The sequence below is a fragment of the Grammomys surdaster genome, unplaced genomic scaffold (genome assembly GCF_004785775.1).
Source record: "Grammomys surdaster isolate TR1022 unplaced genomic scaffold, NIH_TR_1.0 236, whole genome shotgun sequence".
NCBI lineage: Eukaryota > Metazoa > Chordata > Mammalia > Rodentia > Muridae > Grammomys > Grammomys surdaster.
Window position 1 is genome coordinate 2,840,618 of NW_021604681.1, and position 7,517 is coordinate 2,848,134.

The following is a 7,517-nucleotide window of genomic DNA, read 5'->3' on the forward strand; positions in this document are numbered from 1 at the left end:
TCTTCTTCTTCTTCTTCTTCTTCTTCTTCTTCTTCTTCTTCTTCTTCCTCTTCCTCTTCTTCCTCTTCTTCTTCCTCTTCCTCCTCCTCCTCCTCCTCTTCCTCCTCTTCCTCCTCCTCCTCCTCCTTCTTCTTCTTTTTTTGGAGACAGGGTTTCTCTGTATAGCCCTGGCTGCCCTGGAACTCACTCTGTAGACCAGGCTGGCCTAGAACTCAGAAATCCACCTGCCTCTGCCTCCCAAGTGCTGGGATTAAAGGTGTGTGCCACCACTGCCTGGCATCTTTTCTTTTAAAAAAAACCAAGTGGACTTTAAACATAAATAATTCTCTAAAACACACACATAAATTAATCTTATCTGAGCCCAATGCTAGATTTAGAATGAGGAATTTGTATTAGTTTTTATTGTACAAGAATACACCAGGGGGAAGAGTAAAAAGGAAGAGGAGGAGCTAGAGAGGGGAGAGATGTAGAAGGATGGAGAACCACATAGGTATGGAGAGCACTCATGGGGAACAACTTATAAACTTATAATTAGGTTAGCTAATTGGGATACAATTCTCTTTGTATGGGCATCTTGTTATTAACCATTATCCAACATATAAAGCCTTTGATTTAAAAAAAAAAAGTCGGGCAGTAGTGGCACACGCCTTTAATCCCAGCACTTGGGAGGCAGAGGCAGGCGGATTTCTGAGTTCACGGCCAGCCTGGTCTACAGAGTGAGTTCCAGGACAGACAGGGCTACACAGAGAAACCCTGTCTCGAAAAAACCAAAAAAGAAAAAAAAAAGGAAAAGAATACACCAGGGTTAGGCATGGTAGTGTTCCCTTCAATATCAGCACTGGGGAAGCAGAGTCAGGTGAAGTTTGAGGCCAGCCTGGTCTACATAGAGATCCAAAGCAGAATAACCAGATCCTTTCTTTAAGAAAGAATAGCAGAAAGAAAAAGAACAAAAGAGATGTTCCTGGGGAGATGGATCAACAGTTAAGATCACTGGCTGATCTTGCAGATGAACCAGGTTTGTTTCTCGACATCCATATAGTGGCTAAGACCATCCATAACTCCAGTTCCAGGGCCTTCAATCCCTCCTTTGACTTACTTTGTTGCCAAGTACACAGGTGGTATAGAGATGCACGAGCAGGTTAAACACTCATACACACAAAATAAATCTGAAAAAAAAGAATACAGTAGGTTTCTTTCTTAGTTGATGTCTGCTGAAAATGTTTGCTATACATTCTGCTAGGCATTATGGAGAAATATCTAAGATGTTGTCCATTTTATTAATACTCCCATAATCCAATCTTAAAGACAAGGAAAAGAATGCATGTGGTTTTTTTCCCCATATTTAAGTGGCATTACATATCATGTCATAAAAAATAGGACACTGAGGAACTCAAGAGTCGTACCACCCATAATATTCTATTTGGAAGTAGATGCATATGTAACATTGCATATACTCTTTTATAGTCTATATATTTAATGCCTGCCAAAGTGAAAAGAATAGTTTTGCTGGGCGGTGGTGGTGGCCTTTAATCCCAGTACTTGGGAAGCAGAGACAGGCAGATTTCCGAGTTTGAGGCCAGCCTGGTCTACAGAGTGAGTTCCAGGACAGCCAGGGCTATACAGAGAAACTCTGTCTCAAGAAAAAAAAAAACTATTCTTTTCTTTTTTTTTTGTTTTTTGTTTTTTGTTTTTTTTTTTGTTTTTTTGGTTTGTTTGTTTTTTTGAGACAGGGTTTCTCTGTGTAGCCCTGGCTGTCCTGGAACTCACTCTGTAGACCAGGCTGGCCTTGAACTCAAAAATCTGCCTGCCTCTGCCTCCCAAGTGCTGAAATTAAAGGCATGCGCCACCACTGCCCAGCAAGAATAGTTTTTAAAGGCTATAAGACTGTAAATGCTCTAACCTAGGTATTTTTATTTATCGTGACCTCTTCTTGCTCTACAAATGTACTTACTATTCTTTGTTATTTCATTCAGATGTTTCACTAAGATTAAAAAAAAACTCTACAAAGTAGACAGCATTGTTTAAAAAAAAGACAAAAACTAAACTGTGGGACTGAGTAAGGGTATCCTGGTTCATGGCTGAGCATGGGTCTAGAACCCCGAGACTCTATGTGAGAACTGGCAGGAGTTCAGCTGCGCCCCCAGAACCCAGGGTCCTGAAAAGCAGTCTAGTCTCCATAGAACTACATTGTTCAGTCACATAGGCCATTACTGCCCCTCCCAAAGTGCACAAGTAGAGGGTGTGACTATAGGCCTCAGGCCCTAGAGATTTACATACTAATGAAGGCCAAAGGGTGGAGCAAAATAAACATTCCTCCCCAGATCCTCCCCAGATCCTCCCTCTTTCTCCCTCCCTATTTAACTAGGGACTGCCCCGAGTTTTACGGGGGTACAACCAGATCCATCTACCATCCACCATGACAATAAACCCTTTTGGAACCAAGAACTTCCTCGTGTCATTGGGGCCTCCTGCATGTGGGACCCTCAGCTAGTGGGAACCCACCAGGACCTCCACCACTGCTGCGGCCCTATATTTTTCCCACACTAAACAAAACACACACAAAAAAAATCTTTATCCTAAAATTTGTCCCGCCTACAAGATATACTAGGGTAAAGGTGGCAAGAACTTGTTGGAATGGACAACCAATGACTGGTCCATCTAGAGACCCATTCCATGAGAGAGAGTCCACCCATGACGCTGCGTGGAGAGCCAGGACCCAGAGGCTAGATAGCCAAGAGACCAAAGATGGAACTCAACACGACTGGCAAAAAAAAAAAAAGTCAATGAAATGATTCCTAATGACATTCTGCTGTACTTATAGGTTGGTGCCTGTAGCTGCCCGAGGACACACAGATCAACAACTGGGTTCACCTGAAAGTGGGGGCTGGGAATGAAAGGGGGACAGAAGGCGAGAAGAGATGGAGCCAAGACAAGGTATTCTGATCAAGGCTCAAAGCTTTAATGTTCAGCTCTCTCAATTTAAAGGGGGAGCCCCACCCCTACCACTGAACCCTTTCTTGCTTCAGCTGGCTGGGTGAGGGGAACCCATCCTAGTCACAGCTGGAGGTGTCTCAAGGCAAGCTCAGTGGGCAGTCTATTCTTCTAAGTTCCTGTAGCCGGCTGTACATGCAGCCAACGTGGGTAACACCACCAGGGTCCTATTATTTTTGGTCTATTGTGGTAAACAAGGTCTTTCAGGCCTGCTTAAGCTTGGGGGTAGGGCACAATTCCCCCTTTTTAGTTTTATAAAGATGAGCAGTGCCCGCAGCTGGACAGGGCACAAGATTTCATCCTGTCTAGGGTAAAGAGTGGCCGGACGACTGTGCCTGGCGTAGGTTGGTGTCTATATTGCTCCTTATTACACATCATCGAGGAAAACATACATAGCGTACTGATGTATGCCTCTGTCTTGGGTCTATAAGAGCTCAAGAACACTTTTACTCGTCTTTGACTAACCGACCATCTTTGGCACACTCTTTCCCATACAGACCAAAGGACCTGTGAGCATGCACTCAATGCAATTCTTCATAGCGATGGATAACTGCCATGATGAATAACTGAGCTTGCTGAGAACGATCTTTTGTGAAGGCAACCAATCTGTTTGAGATACAAGGTTCAAAGGTTAAAAGCAACAGGATTATCCAAGCAGTGTAGAAAATAAGGTTGAAAGCAGAAATGTTACAGTATCTAATCCAACTGCTGGTTGACAGGGATTAGACACAAAGTCTGGCCACCAAGTATATAGTGGGAGGCTTTAAGTATTGATGGAGACTACATACCAGGTTAAATCAGCTGGCAGATAAGGATTTTCAGTCATCTTCATCATCAGAATCATAATTATTAGGCTCAAGATCTGTGTCTAATTGATGGACCAATCTTTCAGGCAGCCATTGGGCTCCATTTTCTTTTTCTGAGAAAATGCAGACTGAGCCTTGACCCCAAATTAAAACATGGTTGGGACCATTCCATGTATTAGTTAGGGGGTCTCTCCATTTAACCCTGGAAAATGAAATGGAAGTGACTGGATATCAGTGGTGATCTGCTGCAGACTGACCTTTAGCATCAGTTTGCAGAAAATGTGAAACAAATAAGACAAAAGCAAGGTGTGCTTTTGGTGACCTGGCGGGGGGGGGTATAATTCCCCCTTTTTAGTTTTTAAAAGCCAGTTTTTCAGAGTTCCTTGCAAAACCAGGGAAGAAGCATCAGTAGTTGTTCCTCCCACATTCAAGAGAGTTATCAAGATATTATTTTAAAGTTCCATGATATCTGTTTCACAAATCATTGTCCTTGAGGATAATAAGGAATCTAAGTAATACGGGTAATATTAAATTGTCAACAAAACATCTCTAATGTTTGACTGAAATAGCCAGTTCTATTGTCTATAATCTGATGTGGAACACCAAGCATAGAAAAATAATGTAGGCAATAACAAGTTATAACCCTAGTTGCCCCTCTTGTTAAAGCAGTTGCAAAAAAAGTATCAAGTCACATGTACATATTTCAATCTTCCAAAATCAAAAATGTTTAACATCCACCTGCCATAATTGACTATGCATAAGTCCTCAAGGCTCAACACCATTTTGAAAAATTTGAGGATATTGAGAAAAAGTTTTTGCAATTTAACTTGCACACTTTCTAGAAATGTCAAATTATTGTCTCAAGCTATTACTATTTTTGATGATGTAAAGAATAAGATTGTATGGCCAATTGTTTCAGTAAGGTCTATAATCTGCCTGGTATACAAATCTGCTGTGGCATTGTCCTGGGGTCCAGGCAATCTAATATGAGCTCTTAAATGTCTTTTTAAAGTTAAGGAACAGTACATGTTTCTTAAATTAAGCTGTATTTGTATGAATAACTGTAAAATTTGAGAATTAGCAGTACCTAAAATAGGAACAATTTTAAGCAATTATAAACCATTAGCCATATACTGGCTATGAGTATACAAAATGAAAGCTTGATTTTTCAGCATTTCAAACAGTGGCTATGGGCACGTAATTCAATTATTTGTGCTGAAGCAGGGGGAGACTCAAGAAAATGAGCATGCGATCTAATTACATATACTGCCTTCTCAATAGATGAGTTGTCTGTAAATACAGTAAACATCTTTTCTATGGGCTACATGCAAATTTACAGGAAATACAAAAGCATGCATAGAGGAAAAGTGTAACAACTTGTCTTATGGATGATGATTGTCAAATTTGCCTAAAAGGTTTGCCATATAATAGGCCAAATATCAGTATTCTCCAATAACCAAATTAATTGCTATTTGGAATAAGGAATAAACATTTCATCCAAAATACTTTCAGGATTCTATCTTACAATTCTGTATTAACACAGCACTAGTTTCATAATAGGATGTTCACACTTTACTTGCAGATGAAGAAAGATGAATCCACATTAATGATTTCTTTTGCCAAAGGGCTGCTGTGAGCACATGAATAGCAATAATGCAAACAGCCAACAATTTATCATAGTCTATATAATGTATCTGTTGATAACTATCTATCATCTTACTCTACTTTCAGCAAAGCTGTTCCTCCTTCATCAGTTAATTGTCGAGGGGAATTAGGACTTGCATCCCCCTTGAGACTATCAAACAGAGGTTCAAGTTCGCCTATGGTAAGCTTAAGATGAGGTTTTAGCAAATTAATATCTCCTAACAACTTTTGAAAATCATTAAAAGTAAACCATGGGCTGGAGAGATGGCTCAGCGGTTAAGAGCACTGAGTGCTCTTCCAGAGGTCCTGAGTTCAAATCCCAGCAACCACATGGTGGCTCACAACCATCTGTAATGAGATTGGATGCCCTCTTCTGGTGTGTCCGAAGACAGCTACAGTGTGCTAATAAATAAAATAAATGGCCGGGCGGTGGTGGCGCACGCCTTTAATCCCAGCACTTGGGAGGGAGAGGCAGGTGGATTTCTGAGTTCGAGGCCAGCCTGGTCTACAGAGTGAGTTCCAGGACAGCCAGGGCTATACAGAGAAACCCTGTCTCGAAAAAACAAAAAATAAAATAAAATAAAATAAATGAATAAATCTTTAAAAAAAATAAAATAAGCCTGGCGTTGGTGGTGCACGCTTTTAATCCCAGCACTTGGGAGGCAGAGACAGGCAGATTTCTGAGTTCAAGACCAGCCTGGTCTACAGAGTTAGTTCCAGGACAGCCAGGGCTGCACAGAGAAACCCTGTCTCAAAAAAAAAATAATAATAATAAAATAAAATAAAAGTAAACCATTTTTTGCATGTACACTTGCAAGCCAGAAGAGGGCACTAGATCCCATTACAGATGGTTGTGAACCACCATATGGTTGCTGGGAACTGAACTACTGAACTCTAATATTTTTGGTTGTGAGTCTAGCCTTTAACAGCTGAGCCATCTCTCCAGCCCTTTTTTTTTTTTTTTGGTTTTGGTTTTTTCAAAACAAGGTTTCTCTTTATAGCCCGGGCTGTCCTGGAACTCACTCTGTAGACCAGGCTGGCCTCGAACTCAGAAATCCTCCTGCCTCTGCCTCCCAAATGCTGGGATTAAAGGCATGCACCACCACTGCTCAGTCCAACTATCGATTTTTATTGGAAATTTTCTGTGCTACAATCTGCTTAGGATATAACTGAGGTCCCAAATATTGAAAAGATATTGCCTTTGAATTGTTTCTGGAGCAACAAGAACCCCCCAATTTTAAAGCTCATTATTTGAGAGCAAAGGCTTACAGAAAAACTCCTTCAGAGAGATCAGCTAATAAAATATACAATGGGACAGCTACTAAGATATATAGTGAATAATATACACTGAAAGATTCAAACTCTTAGCTTCTTGAATTAAAGCAACAACAAGGTTTTTATATAATGTAAGGATTTTAATCATACCTTGAGGCAAACCTTTCTAATGATATCGCTTCATGGGCTCTCGAAAAGTACAAGCAAATTCACTGAATGCAAACCTCTCACCTTCACCAGGATGTAAAAGAACAGTAGAAAATAATCTTCTAAATCTATAATAATTCTATATGCATTAACTGGAATGGCAGCTGGAGTAGGCAAGTCAGGCTGTGATGCCCCAATAGTTTCATAAATGTCAAATTTAAACTTTGTTTTAGATTAATTTTTTTTTTTTTTTGGTTTTTCGAGACAGAGTTTCTCTGTATAGCCCTCTCTGTCCTGGAACTTACTCTGTAGACCAGGCTGGCCTCGAACTCAGAAATCCGCTTGCCTCTGCCTCCCAAGTGCTGGGATTAAAGGCATGCACCACCACCGCCCGGCTGTTTTGGATTAATTGAATGACCAATTCCTTGTAGCTGAGTGAGAGTATCAGATAAAGGCCACGTTGAAGGCAAATCTTGTCCTCTCTTACTCTTAGAGCAATTCTTTACTCTCTTACTCTCTTACTCTCTTGATCTCTTGCCTCTAGCTACCCTCTGTCCCCTTCCCCTCTCCCCCCTTACCTTCTCCTCTCTCCACATGTTCATGGCCAGCCTCTATTCCTCTACTCTTTCTCTCTCTCTCTTCTCTCTCTCCACC